Source organism: Amblyomma maculatum, unplaced genomic scaffold, assembly GCF_055883805.1.
Source record: "Amblyomma maculatum isolate TAMU_Amacu unplaced genomic scaffold, ASM5588380v1 scaffold_13, whole genome shotgun sequence".
Classification (NCBI taxonomy): domain Eukaryota; kingdom Metazoa; phylum Arthropoda; class Arachnida; order Ixodida; family Ixodidae; genus Amblyomma; species Amblyomma maculatum.
In genome coordinates this window covers 27,014,491-27,041,932 of record NW_028146738.1, presented here as the reverse complement: position 1 = coordinate 27,041,932, position 27,442 = coordinate 27,014,491, and the positions used below count along the sequence as shown (strand labels likewise).

The 27,442-nt window shown below is 48.1% G+C and overlaps 1 protein-coding gene, 1 long non-coding RNA gene and 1 pseudogene across 6 annotated transcripts in view; 1 reads left to right on the top strand and 2 right to left on the bottom strand.

The window, feature by feature from the left end:
* Positions 1-27,442, bottom strand: part of LOC146172423 (uncharacterized) — a 501,238-nt gene that overhangs the window by 356,187 nt on the left and 117,609 nt on the right. The gene's annotated exons all lie outside the window — the stretch shown is intronic.
* LOC146172427 (uncharacterized) overlaps positions 1-27,442 on the bottom strand; it is a 63,283-nt gene that overhangs the window by 24,584 nt on the left and 11,257 nt on the right. The window lies entirely within an intron of this gene.
* Positions 2-25,386, top strand: LOC146172428 (protein HEXIM1-like; annotated as a pseudogene).

Below are 27,442 nucleotides of genomic sequence, written 5' to 3'. Positions count from 1 at the left end.
GATGACTGCGCATGCATCGCAGCTGAAGGTGTGGTCTATGACTGACTGCACCGCCAGAGATGACGACTCTACTTCGGAGGAAAATGACGACGAAGAAAATCAGTGCGGTGCCCCAGGGCAACCTTCTGTGAGTGCCAGACCGCAGCGAACGCGACGACCTCCTGAAAGATTTCAGTCAAGCTGAGTAAACACGAGAAAACACTTCTTCAAACGAGATCGAATATTGATCTTAACCAGTGCTTATCATTGTGCATTGTGAGCATCTGATTTTGTGTCGTTTTACACGATGTCCATAAGGAGTGTGTATGTGGCCTCTCCCAAATTTCTCCACTTAACCCGGTTCTGTGCTAGCTGCATCCACTTGACCCCTGCGAACTTCTTAACCTTATCCGCTCACCTAACTTTCTGCCGCCCCCTGCCATGCTTTCCTTTCATTGGAATCCAGTTTGTTGCCCTAAGCGACCATCGGTTATCCTCTCTTCGCACTACATGTTCTGCCCATGCCCATTTCTTCTTAATTTCCACTAGAATGTCGGTAACTTGAGTTATTTCTCTGACCCACTCTGCACGCTTCCTATCTCTTAATGTTACCCCTACCATTTTTTGTTCCATAGCCCTCTGGGCTGTCCTCAACTTAAGTAGAACCCTCTTTGTTAGCCACAACGATTCAACCCCATAGGTGAGTATAGGTAAGAGGCAACTGTTGTATACTTTCCTCTTGAGCGATACCGGTAAACTGCTAGTCATAATCTGCGAGTGCTTGCCAAATGCGCTCCATCCCAATCTTATTCTTCTTGTCATTTCCTTTTCATGGTCCGGATCTGCGATTGCAACCTGTCCTAGGTATATTCGCCTACTACTTCCAGTACTTCGTTACCTAATGTAAACTGCTGTTCCTTCCCGAGGCTGTTGAACATTACCTTAGTCTTCTGCATATTGATTTTCAAGCCTACCTTTCTACTTTTGCTATCTAGGTCATCAATAATTATTTGCAGTTCATCCCCCGAGTTGCTTAGCAAGGCAATGTCATCAGCAAATCACCGATTACTGAGGTATTCTCCATCTACCCTTATCCCTGACTGCTCCGATTCCAATTCTCTGAATACTTCCTCTAAGCAAGCTGTGAATAGTACTGGGGAGATTGTATCTCCTTGCCTAACACCTTTCTTTATGGGAATTTTGTTACTTTCTTTATGCAGAACTATGGTTGCTGTGCAGCTACTATACATATATATCTTCCAGCACTTTCACGTACAGCTCCTCTACCCCCTGATTTCGCAATGCCTGCATCACCGCCGAGGTTTCAACCGAGTCAAATGCTTTTTCGTAATCAATGAATCTTATATATAAGGGCTGGTTATATTCCGAGCATTTTTCTATCACCTGATTGATGGTATGGATATGATTGATAGTAGAGTACCGTTTCCGAACACCTGCTTAATCCTTTGCTTGATTGCAGTCTAAGGTTGTCCTGATTATATTAGCGATTACCGTAGTAAATACCTTATAAATAACAGACAGTAAGCTAATTGGTCTGTATTTTTAAGGTCTCTGGGATCCCCTTTCTTATGAATGAGGATAATGTTTGCATTCTTCCAGGGTTCCGGTACCGTCGATGACACCAGGCCCTGCGTATACAGGGTGGCCAGTTTTTTTCTAGCACGATATCCCCCCGTCCTTCAGCAAATCTGTAGTCTGATCCTCTCCAGCTGACATCCCCTTTTCATAGTTTCTCATGCTTTCTTGACCTCGTCCTTCATCACTGGTGGAACGTCTGACTGATTTTCCCTACCGCCAATCTCATTACGGTCCTGACTACTTTGGCTACTGTAGAGATCAGTATAGAACTCCTCGGCTACTTTGGTTATCTTGTCCATATTCGTGATGACGTTGCCCGCCTTGTCCCTTATCTCATACATCTGGATTTTGCCTATGCCCAATTTCTCCTTTACCGCTTTAAGGCTTCCCCCGTTCTTTACAGCATGCTCAATCTTCTCCATGTTATACTTCCTTATATCGGCCACCTTGAGCTTATTGATTAGCTTTGATATCTCGGCTAATTCGATCTGGTCTGCTGGATTGGAAGCTTTCATACTCTGGCGTTTCTTAATCAAATCTTTCGTCTCCTTAGACACCTTACCGATATTCTCTCTAACTATCCTATCGCCTACTTCTACCGTGCACTCATTAATGATATCTCTGAAGTCGGTCAGCATCCATGGCCCGAGCTTGTAATCCCCACTGAACGCCGACGTGTTTGGCAATGGTTGCTCAGGCATTTGGTGGCCCATGGTCGGCCGCGTGCCATGTAGGCCATGAAGTCAGCTAGCACTCATGATCCGATATACCTGTATCGAACGCCGATTACAACCCTGGATTTACTTAACCTCTAGTACAAATCCAGTTGTCAATGAGAACGGCCATACAAACCGAAACCATGTGGTCATAGCTCGATCATGTGACATTAAATTAGTGGTTAGAAGTTAGCTTCTTCTTTGCCGAGAAGGAAAACGTTGCCTCAAGGGAAGTTGATCGAACAAATCACCGTGTTCCCAGCCACTTTTTTTTCTAGTGCTTTTGCATTGTCCATAAGGAACTACGCGCAGCCTCGTCTGTTTACCTGGGGAAAGGACCGACTACGTTGTGTGTACTTTCTAGACGTAATCTCCGGAAGATGAAAAGCCGGAAGATTCTCGAGGCTACCATTTTAGTTTTGGGAATTCACATGGTGTAAAAAAAGAAAAGAAAACGGCAGGTTTTCGCACAGAATGCGAGCATGTCAAGCCCCGGTACATTTATATGGCGCACAACATATATATCGACAATAAACGACAATATGGTTTGTTCCGCCTATTAGTTTGGAGTTCGATCATTCCAACCACGCTAGGCGGTGCCAAAGGAATTAAGAAATATTAGAATATTTCCACGTAAGATAAAAAAAAATGATTGTCGGTCGATCTCTTATATAAATTTAAAAAGTTTATATAATATTGTCGGGAGACTGGAAAGAAGAGATCTGCAATTGGTCTTGCTGCCAAAAAATGTTTCCGTCCACAGGAAATTAATAATGAAGAGGCGGAGTTCTGCAGTTATCTTCTCTGTTCTTTAGTACAACTTTGGTTATGAATTGCGCAAAATATGTTAAATGTCTCAGAAAATTATCGGAATAAATATATGCATGTTTTTATTTGTATTGAGTTATTTTTCGCTTTTCAGGGCAGAGTAGAAGTTTTTATAAATTTCAAAAAATCGTCACAAGAAACGAAATTTTCCTACTTTGCAGGCCTAATTATTTCAAAAAAAGTTTATGGCAGAGCAGCAATAATTCCACATTATGTTCTCAGCATAGTTATGTATCAAAAAGCTAAAGCTTACATTTAAATAACGTTTCAATACAGAGATACGATCGTGCTAATTTAATGAAAACAGCGAACATGAAAATTTCTTAGGAAAATAAGAAATAATCTTTCAAAATTATTTAAACTTTTTCCATCTATCCTCCATAACCCTAGCTTTCGTAATTATTAAAAACACTTTACATAACTTTGTTGCTCTAGTAATTACGGCCACTTCAATATGGCCCTGATGCAAGGCGTAGCGCACCACGCAGATCTGAAGATTCTACGGCATTTATGAATCGCCCGCGATTTTGAAATTGTGGCATATTATTGTAACTGGGAGAAATATATTTACAATAGAGGATTAAAGATATATACAACGAGACAGCCTAGGAGCTAGGCAGTGAGGACTTCCTGTTCGACGCACTTCTTTTTCTTAATCTTCCGCAAACGAGCGCACCACTTCGTCCTCATCATCCTCCAGCCGTAACAATATTTCATGTCATGTTTCGTCTCGACTTTGCAAACTAGCTGTGACAGACACACCAATGAATACTTCGGAGTCAGGGCAAAGGCACAGTGCACCACAACAGCAGCGGAACCAGCACGCGTGCGAGTCACAGCAGCAGCGTCGTCGTCTTTGTCGAAGCGATCGCGCTTCTTCGGGCGCTACAATACGATTTAATTGCTTTCAACAAGAAACACAACGTAAATACACGCGTAATGGAATCCATATAAGTAATATTGGGCACGGCGCACGGCGGAGGCGATGGAACCATGGAACCATGGAACAGTGGGCACGGCGGAGGCGTTGGAACCACGCGGCTAACAAATCCGTTCCTATTTTTTGTCCAGGCCGTGTTTTCCGTGAACGTGGCACCCGCATCACAGGGGGCGTACCACGACAGCACTGGAAATTGGACCGACCATCGTGTTTCCGGCGTGATTTCTTCATCGGCCGTTCTGAATACCATAGGCCCGTTTGATGCCTTCACTACTGTGCTGCCCTCTTTGGAAGACTTTAAAGCTTTTTATAGTGTGATGGAGAAGTTTCACGAGCATAAATTGGTTTTGAAAGATTGTGGATCTAAATTAATAACATTAAAGCGCACATTCGCCATTGATGCTTTCTTTTAATTTACAGCGGAGATTGGTCTTAGCAAAGCAGACACCGTTCGGGATTCTTAAAAAATTCCTTGCTTATCAGTGTTCTTTTTTCTTGTGCGTTCGTGCGCCCCGGAATAAAGAGTTCAAAGCAGAAAGCTGGAAGACGAAAAGAGTGAACAAGAATGAAGAAAGCGCATACGCCACTTCAGGATAGATTTATGAAGAGACTTCGTGAAGTTATCTTCAGGAGTCTTGTATTCAATTATTGCTAGTGAATAGTCATTACATCGAGGTTGTAAAAATGATAGCTCATACTATGCAAGAAGGTTTGAAGGCATTCGCAAGATTTCGACTGAGGTAAGGGCTGCCTGGGCGCATATACGCTGAGGGCGTGCAAGGTTGAACCGCCGATGCCACATTTGCTGCCGCCGCTGTTGGCAAAGAACCCGACGAGGAGAGCAACATGTGGTCTTAACCAAGCAACCAAGTAGTACGAGAGGAAGAAGACGGCTTAGGCGGTATGAATGAGCACTGAAGAAGAGTAGCGGGGGGAGCCTCAGTTTGCATGTCGAGCCAACGTTTCGACAAGTGGACTTGTCTTCGTCAGGGCAAAGACGAGTCCACTTGTCGAAACGTTGCCTCGACCTGCGAACTGAGGCTCTGGCCCTCTACCCTTGTTCAGCGCTCTTTGTTAACCGAGCAAGTTTATTAGGAAGTTTCGTCAAGGCGATGCTTAAGGATATCGAATTCAAGGTGGGGGCCTAGAACCAATTAAATTGTGGGCACGTCTCTAGAACATGGCTTGGGTGGCTCCAAAGAGCATTTCAGCGAAGGCCAAGTCATTGTCAAATCTCTGCTGGCCCCAGATAGATTTCATTATGACTTGATTATTATTTATTAAGCATTGCAAGTTTGATAGGATCGTCTTGTAATCACATTAGGCATGCTTCTCTGTCATTAAAATGCGCAATTTTTTTATGAAAGCCTTAAAACTGTCACATGACCTCCTTATTACTTTACACCACCACATTAACACTTCTCCTAGCATTTGCTGTTACCTTCATATTACGTTATACAGCCTTTTTACCCTTCACTGAAACAAACATGGCGTCGCCGTGACTGGTATGTTCCGTACTTGCTTTCTACAAGGTATTCCTGCCGAATACGCTCCGACGGATATTTTATATGGGATGTCTTTTTCTGTTCATGAGGAGGCACTGAGACAACGCTCAAATCTCTGAGAGCGCCTGATAATACCACCGCATTGGAATATTGGCTGCCGTGAGGTTTATAGTGCTCAGCTTCGCTTATATGATAAAAAAAAACAACGATTGTCTGATTCTGCACAGATTTTTAAAATAATTTTACTTTCTGAACTTCGTCGGACCAAGGCGAATGTTGGCGGTGTCCGAAAGCGCTTGTTTGTGGCAGTCGATGCCGTCGTCTGAGTCCAAAGCAAATACGCTGAGGAAGGTGGCCTTGCAATGTCTTCAATCTGCACTGTGTGAAATAGAGACGTAGTGGAAAGGTCATGCGATACCAAATTTGGAGCAGATACCTCAGGAGTTTAATGACTTCGCAGGGAAAGCTCGTAGGCGGTAGTTAATCGCTCCATGACGGCATCTTCGAGAATCGCTTAGTTTACGTAGGCCGTGTGTCATCGAGAAAACCGGCAGGTTTGTACCCATGTGAGCATACTAAAATCAGGTATTTTCACAGCGCACTTAAAGGTTTATGCTCAGTAATAAAGGCACAGCTCTTGTCCTTGCGTCGAAGCGAGCCTTGCGGAGAAAAACATCTACCCGAAATTAGTGCCAGGGGCAACCTCAATCCGTCATTTCTACAAGGCAAGTTGAAATCATAGATGTTTGTAGAGAAGCGGCATACATTAAACAGCAGTTCCCTACAGAATATTATTCACGGAACCATTCTGACAGCTCACATTTTAGACAACGCTCAATTAGACAACGGCTACTGATGAAGGTGGGCCAGCGATGAGACCGCAATTGTGATTACGTTAAGTGGACAATGGACAATCGCTACACCGCCAACCTCTGAGATTACGTAAGCGCAACTGGACTTCACTCCTTCTTTTAACTTTCTATCTCCTGCATTCCATTCCCCCTTTCTCAACTTATGCCTAGTGGCAAACGTTTCGCAAAAAACATTCACACTTTAATTCTTCCCCTTTTCTAAAGGTAACAAATATAGGCCAATTTATAGAGCTACAGGTGTAGAAAAGTAGCCATTTTACATAAAATCTGCACCTTTTGAGGTACTAAAAATGCTTGCTAACATAAACTCGCTGCGGCAACTTTTCAGGTGTTTGCCACTTGGCTGTAGTCGAAGCCGTTTTCATTTGATTTCGCACTGAAATTTGCTGTGGAGAATAAAATAAGTAATATTAGTACGCTGTTCATAATTCTAACTTGTTGCCTACTTGCTCACCGAGCGCAGTTGTTTTACCAGTTCGATGTCAGAAGACACTTGATAGCATCATACGTTGTTTTATTCTGAGAAGAAAACATTTTATATAAAATATTTTGTACGCATAATAAAATGTCCGCGCAGGACCTCCTGCCATGTGTCGCTTTCACAAATAAAGCTGGTACATGGTGGGCTCGAACTGTGCTATACCTGGGTAGAAAAAAACGAAAAGCGCGAACTACTTTCGAAAAATACACGGACCAGAATAAAAAGTTAAAATTAGAATTACTTGTCTACTTAGGGTGAAGTCTTTTCTTTCTTACGTGTTACAACGTGTTACGGTCGTAGTGTCTTTGGCAATAGTTTTGCACATTTCTTTTGTAGTGGGCTTTTTACAGGTATAATAACAAATCTCTTTCATTAGAAGGACAGCTCTCACTGGTCACCCGGCCCTTAAAGGACATCCTTGAAACCTTACGGCACACATAGGTTGGTCGATAAGCGCTTCGGCAGAACGCGCGTTCGCGTGTAACGCTCGTTGCCGCTTCCTTTGTAAGCATCTGTAACCGATAGAACAATCCCACCGTCTGTGATTTGATGATAAAAGTACGAAAATGTAAGGTTGCAGTAAACATTTAAAAAGGACGCCAATAATCCAGGAAAATAGTCTTGAGCACAGGCTTGAGTCTTTCGCACTGCCTTTGGACATTCGCGGGAAAAAAAATCGCTTCAATTTGGCATTTATCCTCAAGGACAAGTGAGATTAGAACCTGTCGAAAGCAGCAGACCTAAATAACAAAGATATCTATGATGACACTTTCCGTTCATTACTCCTTAAATGAGATTACAACGAGCTCTGTCATCATGCTGAAACACTAATTAGTCGATTACACTTTACGATTTTTCATCTAGTCACCTGCAAGATTTTACTCATTCATCAATCTAGCAGTGGCCTTTCCGAGACATATCTTTGTTTGAGACTTCGACTCAAGTCCTGCCAGAAACATAACAGCAGCCGCAAAATAAACACATTTTTTGATAACATCATTGCATCTTCTGTATAGGTGAATTGATGCATAATGATCTTGCAAAGCGTTATAGCGCATATAAGCGAATATCATTGAAAGTAGCGGTCGGTAAGAAGGTGGTGTAGTTGTGCCGCAATGGTAGCGGAATTGCGATTGAAACGGCGAAAGTATGAAGGTAGGCCAAGAAAACTGCGTGGATCCTTAGTCCGCTGACGGCGTGCAAAGTTCAAAACTGCAGCAAGCTTGTCAATGTCGGGTCGAATGTCATAGCGGCTGACGAGGTTGCCCAGGATCTTTATTTCTTTTTTGGCGAAATTACATTTTTTGTTTTCAGCTGAAGACCGGCGGATGCCACGCACGCTAATACTTAATCAAGGCGGCATATGCGATCAGAAAAAGTCGCAGAAAAGATGACTATGTCGTCCTGGTAGCACAAGCATGTTTTCCACTTAAGTCCTCTAAAAACATTGTCAATCATTCGCTCAAACGTAGCGGGGGCATTACAAAATCCAAAAGGCATCAGATTGAATTCGTAAAGCCCATCGGGAGTAGCGAATGCGGTTTTTTCTTTGTCGGCTTCGTGCATCGGAATCTGCCAGTAACCGGAACGCAAATCCAAAGTAGAGAAATACTTTGCGCCCTAAGGCAGTTGAGGGAGTCGTCATTTCGTGGCATAGGATGAACATCTTTGCGAGAGACCTTAATTCAGTGCGCGGTAATGAAGACAAAAACGCACGGACCCATCCTTTTTTTTTTTACCAAGACGACCGGAGATGACCAGGGGCTAGTTGAGGGCCGAATAATGTCTTGTTGGAGCATATCCTTCACATTATCTTCTATGACTTTACGTTCCGATAAGAAAACACTGCAAGGGCGGCGGCTGACAATAAAAGTATCGTCTGTACTGATGCGGTACTGTGCAGCAGAAGTTCAGCCCAAGGTGGGAGAGCTTGGACCGAGCTTGATGGATACTTCTATCTCTTTCTACGAAGCCGAATATACGTTTCTGTGCGGCGACGTTGTTAACTTGGATCAAATGACTTGCTGGATCCTTGTCTGCTTGCACAAGTGTGGTCTCAGGTCTATATATGCGTTGTTGCAGTGAAAAATGAAGTAGTTGTTAGTTAGCGCCTGTCCTTGTGTTCTCTTCTTCTCTGTGAATTGTCTTCTGTTTGCGCTCTTCAGTTCTGTAGAAATTTATGAACCAACTAGGCTCAACCAAAGTTTTATTGCATGTCAAAGGAGGCTTGGTGTTTTCGAAGTATTTCCTGCAAAGCTTGGCGGTGAGCCGCATGAAGGTCAGGATTGATGGTGCCAAAGAGCACACAGAGAGAGGCATCAGAAGAAGCTGCTGGTGAGGAAGAGGGGGCGGTAAGGGTGGTTAGGGACACCGGGTGAATTTTCAAGGCACAAGGAAAACATGTCCTTCAGTCAGCAGAATGGGCTCTGGGGAAGTGTTTAAAGCAGCGAAAAGCGCTGTGCCGTGCTCAAACCGAACAAGACTTGGTGGTAACGCGATTCCACGGGTTAAATGGCGATCAGAAGGCACGATTAGCACATCCTCGTTATCAATGTCAGTAGAAGTAAGCGCGACAAGTTGTTCGCATCCAGGGGGCACCAATGAGTCAGTAACGGCAAGCAGGCGATGCCGGGGCTCGGGAAGTTCAGAAGACGGATCTCTCTCGTTCATGTAAATGACCCTGTCACGACACGAAATGTTGGCTGATGCGGCAGACAAAAAATCCCATCCTAAGAGAATTGGGTGAACGCAGGATAACATCACGGCAAATTGTACATGGTGGCGGACACCCTCAACAAAAACTCGCACAGTACACTTTGCAGAAGGCCGAATGATTGCACCATTAGCTCCACGGAGGTCAGGTCCATCGTAAGGCATTTTAACTTTTCGCAAGCGGGAGCACAAATCAGTGTGTATTACAGAAACAGCGGCGCCCGTAGTTACACTTTTCGGGCGAAGGCGTGGGGAATAGATGGGCTTTCCTATACAGCAGGTGTTTCCTGCTGTTTCTTGTGCCTTCGCTCGTACAGAGTGGTGGTGGTGACCACCGCTGCGTCCGTGGCTCAACGACACATTGCGGTGTGGAGATGAGGACTTCCCTTCTCGAATGTACACATTTATTTACACTTTTACATCAGCGTATTTACAATAATGTCGTCGAATGCGACATCAAAACATAGAGGGCCAACTGCAACTGGCTGAACGATCGGAGGTCAGAGGCTAGCAGAATCAGGCCTTGGCCTTCTGCTACACTTTAAGCCGGAGTCACTTGAGACCTCCGTCAGCCTAGCCTCTCTCCTCGAACAACCCTTGGCTACCCTCGACTCTCGTCAGAGCTCAACTCTGCTCCGAGCCCAACTGTCCCAACGCTCGCTTCCTTAAGCCGGAGTCACACTGCGGAAACACAACAGCGACATCAACCGAACAAGTTCGCCAAACAAGCCGCCAACATGTTTCCGAACCAACTTGTTGCCCAACAGCATGTCACACCGCAAAAACTGCCGGGAAGCCGAACAGGTTGCTGCAGTGTTGCCTCGGTGTGACAATGTTCAACCGAACAAGTTTGCCGAACAAGCCGCCAACAAGTTTCCGAACCAACTTGTTTCCCAACAGTATGTCACACCGCACGAACAGCCGGGAAGCTGAACAGGTTGCTGCAGTGTTACCTCGATGTGACAGTGTTCGGCAACCAAAACAAGCAGGAAACAGTGTCTGTCAACGCTGTTTGGCCTGTTCGCCGGCCGGGCGAATTTCCGGGCGACAACACCCCAACCAAAGCACTCATATCTGAGCTGATTGACTCATTCCTGCGCATTTCCTACTTGCAGATACTTTTTTTTTTTTGCAGAAAGTTTCCTTGTAGACCATTTTCCACTTGTGGCTGTTGTGGCGTCTTGCAGGCAGCGCATGCAGACGAGCGCTGACGACGGTCGCTCCTCCCGTTGTCGAGCGAGATTGCTGCGGTTGCACACCGGCGTTTCGTAGGGATTCTATGTACGTCCATGCTGTGATGTAAACAATTGTTGAGTACACCTAAATATAACCAAAACTCTGCTTAATTGCAGTTTTCATTCACTAAAACTTGTAGAGGCTGTCGCAGACGGTGCACCGATGGTCAGCGTTGTCCGTCGCCGCTGCCGAGACCGCGGAGTGGTGCAGCATATGTACCGCGGCTTGGTTTGATGCAGTGCATGTTCGTATCAGAAAAAAAGCTGCTATCGGAAGGACTGCCTGCTATACTTGTGCAACAGCAGCATGCCTGCACAAAGTGTGGAGCAGCTTTCGGGAACAGCGCCTCCCGGAGGTGCGCCAGGCGATGATATGCGCTGCTGCCTGCCTGCCGTACTCGTCGCTGGGCCTAGTCTGTTTTGGCGGACGGCATGGAGAAAGAAAAAAAAATAGGAGGGAGCGCCGCGGGCTGGTGGTGAATGAAGCCTAGTCATAAAAAATATAATAGAAAGCACCATGGGAATTTCGCCGTCAATTGACATGGCAAGCGGTAGACGGTAGCTGGTGTCGGTTGCGGTTGCACGTACGCCCCGCTCTGGAGGAATGCCTTCGCTACGCGACGCCTGCTCTAGAAATCTGAGGCGCGCGCTGAGCGCAGACGATGGATGGAACTTTGGACCATTAGACGGGCCGATGGCCTAGGAGCTGCCGCTGCCACAGTACACACGTGTGTTTCGCGACGTGTGATTGGGTCCCCTCGGGCCTCACTGCGCCATACGAAATGCTTGCGGGGCTCGGCGCACGAAGAGCAAAAAGGACGAAGCGCTGATCCGCTTCGTCCAGTCGTCCCTCGTGTTCTTGTGGTTCGCCTTTGTGCGCTGAGTCTCGCAAGCCTGGAATCAAACCAACTAGCCCAACAACAAAAGCTGCCATATGAAATGCTCCGTGCCGGAATGCTAGAGCTACACGGATATACCGCCCGGGACTGTCGCTCCAACGGTGAGTGTCCTGTTATGCGCACTCCTCGAGAAACGAGACGTTTGCTTGTCAGGGTATGTGCACGTATGGTACAGCCTCTTTCGCTATTCAATTTTCCCAGCCCCGCGTATAGCGCATGAATTCGGGCGAAATAGTAGCGGAATGGGCGGCTCCTGACATCGGTGCCTCAATGAGCAGCAAGTTTTCGCGGTGTGACACGGTGTCGCCCAACTGTCGGACAACAAGTTCGCGGCAGCTGTTGGCGGACGACAACGACATGTTTCCGAATAGTTCGTGTTGACGCGATGTGACAGGGCCGCCAACACTAACCGAACACGCTCTTGATGGACAGAGTTGACCAACTGTTTCCGCAGTGTGACTCCGCCTTTAGCGTTCAAAATTCCAGTTTAGTCCGTTGACCAATGAACGACTAGTCACTCTGTGGCCAGTAACATGTCGTGCTTCAAAATTGACTGGCCAATCATTGCGTCACATATACCCCTCTCCTACGCATGTCAAATAAAACACAACGAACGCACTCAGCAGCGAGTGGTTTCGCACGCAAACACATACATCTGCGATTTACTCCCTCTCCAAAATCCTCCCACGCAAGAGGCGCCAAGCAGTCGCAAAGACAAATGGCGTCGACGGTTACCCTTCCGAAAACGCACACATATAAACACACACGCCAACCTGAGGCCCTAGCATTCCGATCCCTGCCCTTGGTCGGTTGCGCGCGGGCGGTGGATTCAAAGGAACATTTAGGCGTCTTTCCGGGAAGACATGTCAACAGCGGCTCCCCAGGCCCGTGTTCCACCACGTTTCGGGATTTATGGCCTCAGCGCCCTCTCCACTCGAACCGGGAAACACAGCAGTTAGCGCCGAACCCACAACCACTGCGCTTACGCTGTGCCTTCTACTTGCACTGCTCTCCTCCCTCGAGGCACGGGACGGACAGAGCCGGCAGCGTCGCCCGCTGCCGTGTGTTCTGGGCTCACTTCCGAGAAGCGGTCGCCTGCGCGGCCATCATAAATCAGCCCGCGTCAAGCTGCCCCTTGACCTTGGTCGCCCCTTCGGAATCTCCTTCTGGGCGAAGCCCGCAGACTTAACTCCTCCCCATCGAGAATGTTGCGCGCACACTTGCTGTACGCTCAACATAAAACTCCTCTAACGGGGGGAGTTGGGGGGGACATTGTGGTGTGGCGTACGCCAAACAAAACAGGAACAAACGCAACATGCGAAACAAAAGTGTAACACTCCGTGCAGAGGCGTGCGCGCCCTTAATGACATTACTCCGTGCGCACATTCTCAAACGGTAAATAAACCATACGCCATACAAGGCGACATAGCTGGGCGTACACACAACACCAAATAAACTCTGCATAATCAAGCACAAAGTAGACGTTCACACAAGCCACGTAGTTCCGCAAAGGAATGAGTGTCCACTCCCTGTTTAAAGTTTCCTGAATCAGTCAACGTTCCCCCACTCTCAATCACTGCCTCAGCGCGTGGTCGAGCCGCAGGGGGATCTTTACGCCTCACGCAACTGGCAGTGGCAGAGTGGGCTAAGACTGTGACCACCAAGCGCACAGCGCTTACCACCGGGATCAAACACCCCGACGGCTCGCATGGCACAGACGACCCGCAGCATGCAAGATAATCGCACGCGCCCTGCTTTCTGGCTGTGCCGCTCTCCTGCATCGCTAGCTGCCTGCGTGCAAGACACACGCGCTTCCCGGGAAGCGCGAACAAGAATGCAGCCAAAAGTTGCCTCTGAGACTATCGTGGCTGTCTCAAAAAGCTCAATCTTAAGGAGGCTCCGCCTTAGCGATCCTTCCCGTACGCAGATGCGCCCCGAAGTCCCAACGCTGGTCGTGGTCCATCGCTACTTGTGGCGATATTCGCTGTTTTCAAAGCGTGGGACGCAATTTCCGTCGCCATCGCTCAGACCATGCCTCAGACCGCGCTCATCTGCATCTTCACACGAACCCGTGTTTTCCGGGTTGGGATCGCTTCGTCTCACCAGTTGTGCGGCTGCTGGCTCCTCGGATGTTACTACTGAGGTCGCGATCACTGTTTGGACTGTGGCGCTCTCGACACAGCCTGCCTGACACTCTGCCGCTTCGGTCGGGAACACAAGTTCACTACTCGCGCCAGCCGAACAATTCGCATCTCTGCTCTCATTGGCGTCACTAGGCTCGTGAGCACTTTCCGCTACTACGCACGACTCAGCCTGCACATTTTGGCCAATGACATTCAATGTCACAAGTGCTTCCGTAGAGCCAACCTCTACCTCAGGGATAGAAGAGTTCCCCTCTCTCTCAACATCTGTGGTTGATTCCACAACTCGCGTCTCCTCAACGCGAACTTCAACTGCACTCTCCTTACCGACCGCCTCGATCAGCGTTTGATCAGTGCCATTTGCGGGAATGTACGCCTGAATTTTCACCGGCTCCGGTAGTTAACGCGCCGCCCTCCGTAAGCGCTCCTCCTCCAACCTTTGCCTTTCCTGTCTTAGCTCTTCCTTGGCTACGGCTATCTGCCGCAGGCGATCGCGGATCTGCGCTTCTCTTCTCTCCCTTTCCTCTTTTTCCTTAGTTCGCTCAACCTCTGACATCGGCGCATATCAAGCGTCGTATACACTGTCATAATCACTCCACCAACCAAATGCAGCCATTGTGCGTTATTTTACATTAACCCTGCGACTCATGCGCATACGCTGAGGCAATTAAAGTGAGATAGGAGAAACTCACTCAGTTGTCGGGCTATCAACCACGGAGCTTGCGAAGTCCCCACACGCAGGTGCCGCACAGAACAGGGTCCGGCGCCTTGTTGTCGCACCGCTCCTCTCACTTTCTTAACAGCCTCTCGCATGTCGGCGTTGTCGTAAATGAAGCCTTGGCTTCTGAGGCCTCTCGCTTGGATGTCGCCTCACTGTCGCTGCCTCTCTGGGCTGGTAGCGTCGATCCCGGGGCACCTCGACATCAAACTTCTACCTGGTCAGCATTGGCTCACCGAGGTAGTGTGCCACCCTCCGTATACATCAGTCCGAGGCGTCGTCCATCTCCCGCCACTCCGCACGAAGTCGCTGGGCCGATCCTGTCTCGACTGCGCCAGTTAAACTTTTCGGGCGAAGGAGTGGGAAATAGATGGGTTTCCCTATACAGCAGGTGCTTCTTGCTGTTTCTTGTGCCTTTGCTCGTACAGAGTGGTGTTGGTGACCACCGCTGCGTCCGTGGCTCAGCGACACATTGTGGTGTGGAGATGAGGACTTCTCTTCTCGAATATACACATTTATTTACACTTTTACATCAACGTATTTAAAATAATGTCGTCGAATGCGACATCAGAACATAGAGGGCTAACTGAAACTGGGTGAACGATCGGAGGTCAGAGGCTAGCAGAATCAGGCCTTGGCCTTCTGCTACACTTTAGGCCGGAGTCCCTTGAGACCTCCGTCAGCCTAGCCTCCCTCCTCGAACAGCCCTTGTCTGTCCTCGGCTCTCGTCTGAGCCAAACTCTGCTCCGATCCCAACTGTCCCAACGCTCGCTTCCTTAGCATTCAAAATTCCAGTTTAGTCCGTTGACCAATTAACGACTAGTCACTCTGTGGCCAATAACATGTCGTGCTTCAAAATGGACTGGCCAATCATTGCGCCACATATGCCCTTCTCCTACGCATGTCAAATAAAACACACAACGAACGCACTCAGCAGCGAGTGGTTGCGCACGCAAACACATCTGCGATTTACCCCCTCTCCAAAATCCTCCCACGCCAAGCAGTCGCAAAGACAAACGGCGTCGACGGTTACACTTCCGAAAACACACATATATAAACACACACGCCAACCTCAGGCCCAAACATTCCGATCCCTGCCCTTGGTCGGTTGCGCGCGGGCGGTGGATTCAAAGGGACGTTTAGGCGTCTTCCCGGGAAGACATGTCAACAGCGGCTCCCTCTGCCGCGCGTTCACCCCAGACCCGTGTTACACCGCGTTTCGGTATTTATGGCCTCCGCGCCCTCTCCACTCGAACCGGGAGACACAGCAGTTAGCGCCGAACCCACTACCACTGCGCTTACGCTGTACCTTCTACTTGCACTGCTCTGCCTCCCTCGCGGCACGGGACGGACAGAACCGGCAACGTCGCCCGCTGCCATGTGTTCTGGGCGCACTTCCGAGAAGCGGTCGCCTGCGCGACCGTCATAAATCAGCCCGCGTCAAGCTGCCCCTTGACTTCGGTCGCCCCTTCGGAATCTCCTTCTGGGCGGAGCCCGCAAACTTAACTCCCGTGTCAAAAAAGCCTCAACAGGTAAACCTTCAACCCAAGCTAAGATCATATTGAAAGGACGTTCCGGAGGATTCTTGGGATGACCGAAGGGCGCAGTTTTTCCTCCTAAAACTGCAGTGGTCAGTTTTCTGATAGAAGGGGAGTCGCCTGAGAAGCTTGGCGTAGCGGCAAGGTTGAGCGGCGAAAAGGCGAAGGAGAACGGCGTTTTGAAGGCTTGTAACCACCAGGCGGAGCGGAACTTTCTGGCGGGGGTGATGAACGTCGGGAATAATCAGGAAATGAACGGTGGTTAGAGCCGGAGAAGCTAGGAGGGTAGTCTGCTTCAAATGAGTCGTAGCCGCGGCGTTCATTTTGGAGCCTGCGATGACAGAAACGGGAAATATAGCCTCGGTACCCGCAGTAATAACATACAGGGCGGGCTGGGCGCCAGGTGGGGTAGTATGTCGGCACCGCGGCAGGTGGCGCCTATGTGGCGACATGAGCAGTGATAGGCGTCCGTGACGTAGGCGCTCAAACTGCAGGCGGCAAGGTCCTGGCCTGGGCGTACGTTGGTACATGACAGGTGGTAGGAGCGACCGGTGTTGGGGGGGAAGAAGTCACTGATGCCAGCTCTTGTTTGACAATGCTACGCAGGCCGGCACTTGTAGGATGTGGCTGAGATGCAGGGTGGTACAAAGTACCTTGAGATGGGAGCTCTTCACGAATTAATCCGCGAATAAGCGCACGGAGGTAAGAGTCGGTAGTGCAGCCAAAGGAAGTGGGATCAGGCTGCAGGCGTATCGGCTGTAATTCGTCAAGGTGTTGACAAGTCGTATAATAGCTTCGATAGTGGTAGGGTTCTGCACGGTCAGGGCATTAAAGACGAGTGGCCCAATACCTTTAAAGACGTGCCGAACCCACTCGGCCTCAGGCATGGTGTCATTTATGCGCCGGCAAAGTGCAAGAACGTCTTCTATATAAAAAGTATATGTCTCATTGGACTGCTGAAGTCTGGCTTCTAGCTCCTTCTTGGCGGATTCCGTGCGAACTGTAGGAGCGCAGAAAATCTGGCATAACGTTTGTTTAAAGGTAGCCCAGTCCGAAATCGTCGATTCATGGTTTAGGAACCACGTTTTGGCCACATCCGCCAAATAAAAGGACACAAGAGAATCGTCCCACCGGTTGAAAGCACTGACCCGGTCGCAGCTGTCGAGCCAGTCACCAGCGTCGTTGCCGCGCAGACCGGCGAAGATATCCGGGTCGCGCTGACGGCTGCTCAAGGTCCAAGTGACGAAGGGAGCTTGGGTTGAGTTGGAAGAATCCAAAACAGTGGAGTGGCCATCTTGGGTCATGACGATGGTGGTCGGGGTCAAACCGCGTCTACAACGGAGCTCCAGGTAGATGCAGGTGACGAAGCCGCGGGGAAATCAAGGCGCACCTCCACCACGTGTAAGGTTACGAGAGGGTCGAACTTGGCGGATCAGGTTTTATTTGAGACCTGAAGCCCTGGTCGCACACTGTAAGCGAACCACACACCGCGATGACGATGGGTCTCTACAAGAGAGAGCACGATGAAGGTGAAGCAGTCTAAAATACAATTTTTCGCATCGCTCGTGATTATTCAGAAGCCCTTCAACAAAAGCGCAGTATTCTCTGGCAATACAGCCAGTCTCTAAAAAAAGAATGTTACCGCATTCATCTTGTTTTTAATAAGCTTCACATTATTAATGACGTTTACGTGTGGGATACTGAAGCTGCTCGCGTATTGTGCGTTTTTCGACAGTGCGCAGAACAGTGACGTTCTTTTTTATCTCTGATGATAAGACACCAGCTTCCCGTTCTTCGCAGAGATCATGTAATACCATACAACAATTGCTTTCCTCTACATTAACATAAGAAGTGTTGTATCGAAGGTCGTTGAAATATCTTCGCTGATAGACTCCTGCTTAGCATCAATGATAGTGGTCACCGAAACATAGCGCACTAACTTAATTCCTGATTACACCATTTTTGTCATCGAAACACGTTTCAGTATCTTTCGAAACGACAAACAAAATCGTAGAGGAGGTGGGGCACTCTTGGGGGTAAAATATTTGTTGGCTGTACCTGAGATGATTAGTTCGAATGTGTATGGGTTCCTTTAAAGTGTTTTTCACTTGATGTAATCATTGTTGTTCGCTACCGACCTCCTGATATCACTGATTTCTTTTCTTTTGAATTTATTCGAATCCAGTCTGAAACTTCTACGCGTTTCCTTAGGTTTAATCTACTCATATTTGGAGACTTCAAGCTCCCTAGGATAAGCTAGTTCAAACAATCCATCATAGCGAGTGAAATCGAGGCTGATATTATCCCAACTTATCACCAATCCCACGTGTCGCATATCGAGCACTACGAACATTATTGATTTATATTAACATATAATCTTGACATTTGTACCGACAAAATTCATTGAAGACGGTATATCAGAAAACGACGTAATAACAGGACGCATTACCGGTTCCTTTAACGAAAACAAAACTGTTGTTCAATAAACCAGATGTTACAATGAAACTAATTATAAAAGGACACTGAAATGCATTATTTCTCTGCCCAGTTAGTGAACGGCTTTTCGTGGTCATTGAAGTTGCTTTCTTTTTCCTCTTTGTTGTAGGTTCCGTCTCTTTGCTTCGTCGAAGGCTGTCGTTCAAGTGAACCGAAATAAAATTTAAGACTGGTTTAATTAAAAGAACTGATTAGGCAGATGAACAGTATAGCACAATAAAACGAAGACTGTTCGGACACAGTGAGCTGGGTCGCCCTCCGGTTAAGGACGGTCCATTGTTCGAAGCGCGCATACCGGATAACGTCCGTCTCCTCCCTTGCTCAGGCCGAAACTCCGGGGCACCCCCTGAACTGACCGTTGTCGCTCAGTCGCACTTCCCAGAAGCCATCCTTGGTGCCCCACTGCCACCGTTCACACAGTTTCGCGGAATCTATAGAGTAGCCGGGATAGAGTTCGCCGAAGCGCCTCAACCACGGCCCTTCCGCCATCGACATACCACTCTCCACATACCACGACATACCATCGGCATACCACGACGAGGCTGCCGTTACACACACAACGTATTGCCATCCAACGGGCTCCTGAAGGGGTCCGCCTATTGCATTTGTAGTGGCGCGCTATAGGGACCGGCCAAACACACAGCGGACCAGCGCTCTTTAATGCAAGAACCCATCCCTCAAGAAAAGAACTACAACAGACTACACGGAACCGTAGGAACACCGTTACACCGAAAAGGTTTCCCTCTCAAGCAAAATTCCAAAGTTAGGCTGGTGACGACCGCCGGAGTAGTCTTGCTGCCGGATCTCCGCACAAGAAACAAAAATAAGAAAAAGGTGCCCCTTTTAAGTACAGATGGCGCTCCTTCCACGCGCCTTGCGGGAAGACTCTTCGAAACCGAGAAAACAAAAAGAAACCCGAACAAGCATGCGCACTTGACAACATTAAATGCCCCTCCTAAGATCATTGCAACCACCTCACTGGTTGCTGCACACGACAAATAACATCAAGGTCGTCACAACGTCACTGCAACACAAGAAACGTCACTGTAAAGAACAATCAGGAAGTGAGTCACTTAGTTGAGGGCCGCCGCATTAGAGCCATCTAGCTGGCATCATACAAAATTGTCCCACGCGAAAATGCTTTCCACTGGTCCATCAGCCTGCCCTCGGAAACCACAGATCGCGGGAACTGTTCTGGTTGCCGACTGCGCCATAATAGAGGACCTAGTGACTGGCATGCACAGGCCTCAGTCTCCCCATCTACACCCTAGCTCGTTGTCGGTCTATTGCCGAATCTTTCGTTTGCGGCCCCGATAACACCCCCTGGTTTCCTGTTTCTCTCGGCGTTTCCCCACGTGGGAGGTTTAACCTCCCTCCGAGTTACTTGCTTCTAAGCCGACATCCGCCTGCCTGCTCAAGCCGGGCACCTCGCAAACGCCACTGCGTGTGGAATTCAGCCTCGGCCAAGCCCCCGCGAGAAAACGCACTCTGCCTCCTCGGACGCCAACCGCCTCGTTACCCCGCACAACAGAAACAGTTTTTTCTGACGTGCCGATCCTGACCTGCTGCTAACCTGAGCCTCAACCGAACGAACTTTGCCAGCACTTTCGCACCAAACGCGGCTGCAAGCATGACATCGCCGACCTTCTCCATCAGTCTGCTATGTAGACACCCTCTTTTATGACAGCTATTTCGATGCCCGTAACGATTTTCACTCTCAGAGCCAAGTCACCGCATCTCAGGTGAACGGGCTCTATTGAGGCTACTGCTTCCGTCTTCAGTGGTAGCGCACAGGGCTCAAAGTCGGTGGCACTGCCCGCTGAGGAGCGGACCTATCCCGCGCCATGACCATTACCGGCATCGCGCTTCCCCTGCCCGGTCCTGTTCCCTGTTTTGACGACCGCGTCGCCAGTCTCATAGTTCTTAGAGTTTTCAAGTCAAGAACGCGCAAGATGTCGCCCATAAAAAATGCACGCCGGAAGTTTCGGAGAGCCTGGCGGTTTTTTTTCAACCAGAGGGGAGTTTTGGGAAGTTATTTGTTGCTTGCTAGAGGGGCTTCTGCCTGCAAATGTTTGCTTCCTTCATGACCCCTTACCTTCGCAATGCTCGGAAGCCTCCACAAATTTTTGCTATTTCTTGTGGGTTTCCCCCAGACGTGTTCTACCTCTCGTTTGACATACTTGAGAGCCTTGGTGCTAAACGCCTGCGTCATCTGATCTGTCACATTCAGGGCAGCCAGCTCCTACAGTGTTTTGATGTCCCGCGCCGTCGTGTCAATATCATAGTCTATTTCAATTCGCGACGCAAATTGCAGACAAATCTCATCTCCAGCCGGAAGCGCACTGTGGAACTGCCAGTCGGAGGTTGGACAAAATTGTTTTTTTTTACCTGATCGCAGCTGTCGAGCGCTTCGGAAGACAGCTTTCAGGAAAGGTGCGGAATTCTGCCTCTTACAAGAGACAAACGTAAATGACTTAAAAACTTCCCTCGATTCCCTCGAGCCATACCAGCAATTCTGGGTCTGCAGGAATCAGCGTGAACAAACTCTTACCCTGTTTTGCCTTCCATCTGTCTGCGAGCCTTCCATTACGCCGTTCTGCAGCTCCAACTACTACGTTTTTTTTTTTGCTCGTTAAGCAGCGTGGTTTTCCTCAGCTCCAATTCCGTCACTAGTCGTTGCACAGCCGAATTTGAGTTTGCGGCGTCGGCGGCTTCTTGATTTGCTCCCGTTACTGTTTTTCTGTTTTTTCACCACACGTTTTGTCAGTTCCGATCGCATTCCCTACTCGCAGCTCCCTGCTATCACTCCCGCTCTCTTCCGAACTCATTTCTGCGAATACAACGTACTCAGTATCATGAAACAGAGGTATACCTCGCCCCAAAGCACTGCAGGGCTATCGGGTTCCGAGGACCAGCACAAGAACCACTCTCCTTGCCACTGGAGTACCACCCCCTACTTTCCACGACAACGTCGTCTAGTCTGATGTTCCTGCTCCAGGACGCGTTTCTGTTGCAGACGTCTTTCTTTGCGTTCTTAGCTTTTGCTCCTCTCCGCTCCCAACTCTCGATGTAATGCTAGGCAAACGCGAAAGTTCATCCCAGGTCTATCAGCGGCCGATGTCAATTTCGATGTCTGGTCACTTGGCTGGTGTACTGGAGCCAGTCCTTTGATGCAATCAGCACCACTGGCTCGGTCTGTAGCCGCAATGCGGGGCTTTCTTCGTTGCTGCGCGGCTCGCACCTTACACGCAGTAATGGCTCAGTCCGTTGGCCACTATGCTGCAGTCACCCTGCTGTCTTATGCAGGTGCAAACCTCCCTCTCAGGCCCTGTCCGTCGGCCCGGATCTCTTTCTGTTCGAAAGGTACTGTGATCGACGAAGGCTGACACGAGATAGTGATCCTATTGTCGGCTGCGCCAGTGAACGTTTTTTCGTGGTCTTTGAAGTTGCTTGCTTTTTCTCGTTGTTGTATGTTCCCTTCCCTTGCTTCGTCGAAAAGCTGTAGTTCAAAGGGCTGAAATAAACTGGAAAACTTGTGTATATAAAATAACCATTTAGGCAGATGAACAGTACAGCACAATAAAAACGAAGACAGATCAGACACATTGAGCTGAGCCGCCGTTCTGGCTTAGGATGGTCCGTTGTCTCTAGCGAACATTCGGGAGAACGTCCGCCTCCTCCCTTGTTCGGGCCGCAAGTCCGACGCTTCCCCTTGCAATTCGACGTTGTCGCACAGTCCCTCCTCCCAGAAGCCTTCCTTGGTGCTCCCCAGACACCGCTCACAGTTTCGCGTAAACAATACAGTAGACGGGATCGAGTTCGCCGAAGCGCCTCAACCACGGCCGTTCCGCCGCTGACATACCACTCCCGCAGATGCGCGCATGCGTGAAATGTATGACAAGGCGGGCTGTTACGCACACAAAGCGCAGACACACAACGGGCTCCTGAAGGGGTCCGCCTATGGCGTTTGGAGTGGCGCGCACTAAGCTGCTAAACATCAGAGCGGCTGAGCATTCTTCAATGCAAAACCCCAACCCACCAAGAAAGAACTAAAACAACAACACGGACACGCAAGAACACTTCACACCGAAAAGATGTCCCCTCAAAGATCTAAGGCTAGGCGGGATACGAGCGCGCGGGCCGTCTCTCCGCTGGACATCCGCAACGGAAATAAAAACCAGAAATAGATCCTCCCTTTGGTACGGAGACGATCCGTCCACGCGCCTTGCGTGGCGACTCTTTGAAACCATGAAGAAAAGAGAAACCTGGACATGCTCACTTGTCGACCTTACAAAGTTCAGGAATCAATATTTATTGAGCTATGTTGACCAAAATTGTTATTTTTCTCAAAACTACCTTTACTAACATTGTCGATAACTTTGTACCTCGCAGCAGCAAATCACCATGGTTTAATCAGGAGTTGCAGCGTATGGATAAGAAAAAAAGCGGCTTTGCAGGCAGGCAAGAAAAAATGGCAGTTAGGCACATGGGAAAAGTAAGAAATGCCACAAGAATCCCATTATTAAAATCTACTCGATGTCAGTTTTTCAAAATTGAACCGTCTTCTCGTCTAGCCAATAACCCTCGCAAATTTTGACGCATTGTAAATCCTAGCTTTCATCATGACATTTTGCTCCCCGACAGTAACGGCATCGTAATCAATGAGTGTGATAGGGCTCAGGTTGTGACGTTATCTTCTCATCCGTTTTAACCAGCGAAAACACTAACTGATCACTTTTCTTAAATACATTTCCTGCTTGAAATAGTTATTGACATGGCAGGTATTTTAGCTTTATTAATCAACCCTAAAGTTACAAGCAGCTCGAACCACCTTGGCTTTAACAATAAGGTATTAAAGAATACAACCCAAAGCATCTCCACTATCCTGTCCTGTGTCTTCTCGCAGTCATTATCGAACGGAATAATTCCTTATTATTGGCTTGTTGTAAAGGTGATACCTATATTCAAATCAGGTGAACTTTGCTCCCTCTTAACTATCAACACATCTCATTGACCAGGAACATCTGGCATCTTCTTGAGCATATCATTCATAACCAATTAATCACCTTCAAGGTAACATTAGTTTGAAATATCAGCAAGATTTTCGCCATGGTCGTAATGCTCACATTTCAGCCACTTACATGCGTAATGTCAATGCTGCTAAATGACAAGGACAGAAATAAATAGAGGCGCCCCTTCTGTTTGATTTAACGTGGTATCTCCATGCCGACCTCGCCCTAGCCACTGCTAAAAGTTCACTTGGTCTCCTTAAACCTACCCTCAAACAAGCTACTATCCACGTTTAAAAACTTGTTTATATCACTGTAATGCGCCCTAAAATTGAATATGCTGTTTCTTTTCGGGCCTTGATCAAGCTTATGCTATCGCCAAGGTCGAGTCGTTGCCGAATCGCGCACAGCGTTTTATAGTTTCAGATACTCACTTTTCACAAGCGTTACATCAAAAAACGCAATGAGCTGGAAGACATCACGTCGTCGTAAACACGAGCAGTTAGCAGTTTTCTATAAGCTTTATCATAACATATTACTACACAGTGATTAGTTTCAGTCATCTCATATTATACCTCCACGACTTATTCATGCTTTAAAAGTTAAACGAGCAGAGGTTCATTCATTCTGTTATGCCAATTCATGCATACCTGCAACTATCACTTAATGGAATAACTTGACGTTGGATATTGCTACAGAAATTGACATCAAAAAAATTTTCAGAGCTACTTCGCTGTGGCGGAAATGTGTACAATATTATGGAGTTTTCATTTGCTCCTATTAATGTTATGCCTAATATTAATTTTTCTTGATACACTAATTCCTCGTATAATTAGGAAGAATAATTGCGATATATTTATCGCAATTATTTTGATTGTATCACCTGCTCCTCTCAGTGTAATACCATTCTCGGAGCACATTTAGGTGTATTACAATATATAATTTAATAAAATATAAAACTACTCAGTCGTACAGCATCTGGAGCGCTGCTTGTGCTGTACTGTGCTGTAGGAGCTTTGCGAGGACGAAGCGATCGGTTCCGAGAAACATATTCAGTCCCACTCCTGCGCTGGAAGGAAAGGAACTGTCGTAAGAAAAGCAAGAGGCGCAAGTGAAATCCACACTACAAGCTGTCGTAGGAGAAACGGCAAGAGCTGGAGGAACGTGAGTCAAGTCGTGCCAAACGGCTCCCCCAAATCTTATTCGCACACGGCCAGTCAGTGTCGCCCTACAACAGGACCCAGTTTTACATAGAGGACCACTCCATCCAGGAGAGCGACTACGAGGGCATGAACGGCCCCCTCAGGCACCGCGACAACAGCACCAAAGACTGTGTGGACACCACGGACGAGTTATGGAGCTCGCCCGAGTACGAAACGGACTTCCTGAAGAAACAATCTTCCGAAGCCTACGACAAGGTGCAAGCTAAGCGGCTCAACGCTATGAGCAAAGTCGATCTTGTTCAGGAGTACCTGTCGTTAGAGGAACATGTTCAGGGGCTTGAACTCAAGCTGAGGGCCGCGCGGAAAGCTCGCGCCGATGCACCGACCAAGCCTGGTGCTGACGCGCGACCGACGACCGACTCCGAGGAGCAGGTCCAGCTGAAGATGGCCGTGTTCCGCGAGGAAATCCGCAAGCTGGCCGACGAGAATGCACTAGTGCGAGAGCACAACCGGGCGCTCCAGGAAGCATTAGACGTGACCCCAGGCGAACTGTAGCCGTCGTGATAGTGGTGGTGTTCTTCTGCCTTCTGTGTACAATTGCACCTGCCACACAAACATATACTCTTTAGATGCATTTATAAAAGTTTCCATTTGTTCGCGCCCTTTGTCTAAAAAGGTACACGTATAGACACCTGCCGCATAAGGCTGAGGTATTTTTTTTTTTGATGGCGGGACCAATCCCTGACCCATCGGCGAAGCGTTTAGGTCAGTGACCCTTTTCCACAGCAATCTGACCACGAAAGCTCCTATAGCCAGGTTTGGGCGAAATATTGTACCTATTGAAAAACTGGTGGGTACGCTGTGGAGCCAGGTTTTGAACCTGGTACCTCCCGATTGTGAGTCAGAGGCTCCACCAAGTGGATACCGCGTGAGTGACCTGTCTTTGGGACGGAAGATTGTGTTCCTACTATAGACAGGCTCATGTCAGGCGCGGTCCCGGAAGTCAAAGACATGGGGCGGCTGTAAAAGGATCTCAACATGGGTGAACCCTCGCAGAAGAGGCCTTTTGCGTAAGTAGAGGGGACTCGGGGACTGTTGAAAAGAGATCGGTCCGCCTGGTGACATTTTTTTTCCCGAGAAACAACAGCAATATTTTAGATGATGAATGGATTGACTTCTGGCTGGACACTGGGAGTGATTGCGTCCTTCTGTAACCGAGTGGAGTGCAGCCTCTGGCGATGCAGTGCGGACAAATCAGGTGAAATGACTTGCGCGTTCCTGTAATCCAATCACTTGAAGGCCATGCAAATCATGCTGAGGTGGTTGTCTGGTACTTCAGAGACTGACCACCTCTGAGAATGCCAAAATTGCTCAAGCGCATTAGAACGCTAGAATCATGAACCGCGTCTGCGAAGTCATGGGAATGCTCAAGTCCTCTCCTAATATGGTCTGTATCGAGAAATAAGGCTAGGCAGTTTTCCGCCTGCATGTACTCAAAGGATGGAATAGCTGCTTCAGTTGGATCTTACCACTCCAACGTTGAAAAAAACAAGAGATAATTCACCCGCCGGTGCGTTCCGCGACGGGCTGCACGGGCTGTGTGTATATGCATGGGCACGGAGGGGAATCTTCGCAGACTTATGTCCCCTGGGGTAGTGCCAGCCAAGTTTAATCCAGCCTGCGGGGATGCATGGCGGCGCTATTAGATACTGTGTTCCTACCTCCCCAAGAACTGAGGGCCGTCCGTGGGCAAGGTTTGGCGCCTGACTGAGCTAGAAGCCTGAAGACAAAGCGAAAGCAGGACTGATGAATGCACCCTCCACACTAAACACAAGTTCACCCAAACTGGAGTAAATGGCGTGTCCTATGACGTCCTCCCAAACGAACTTTGATTTATAACTGAATATTTGGTGTAAAATTTCTCTTCATGAAAAAAAAAAGCATATATGCGGGTGACAGAGGGAGATGATTTGGGGTATATTTTCGCTCTAAAAAGCGCCTTACAGCAAGCAGAGGGAGCTTATATGTGGCATATATTTACCCCAAAATATAAGGAGCACTTACGGTTGGTAAGGGAGCAGATGCTTACTGCAAAAATTATGTTCATTTTCGGTAATCATGAGACGTTTTACCGCGCTATGTACCAATGCTATTAGATTCTCTCAATTTAGACATTACGGAGAGACATGTGTCACGGTTTGTTTCAGCAGGATAAACCGAGACGCTGTGCATGTGCTATAGAGGCGTCGTGTATGTGCACGGCGCCAAGATTTCACCCAACAGACGACCAGAAATGTAAGTGCTGTAGTCCGATGCGCATTACTTTTGGCGTTCTCGCCCTCTTCCTGTAAAATATAGGCGGAGCTGTTGCTATCTGCTGACGCTTTAAAGCGCAAAAGGACCCAGAAAGAGTGATAAATTAATATGGAATATTCTACCTATATCTTTAAGAAGTAGTGCCGTAAAGAACGGATGGTGGTGGTACTGGTTAATCTTATAAAATAATGAAACAAAAAGAAGTAAAAGAGTGTTGTTGCCTACTGCAACTGCTACATAAAATCTGAAGCCCCGAGCTGCGTCCGGCTGGAGAGAGAAGAGGATAGAGAGAGGA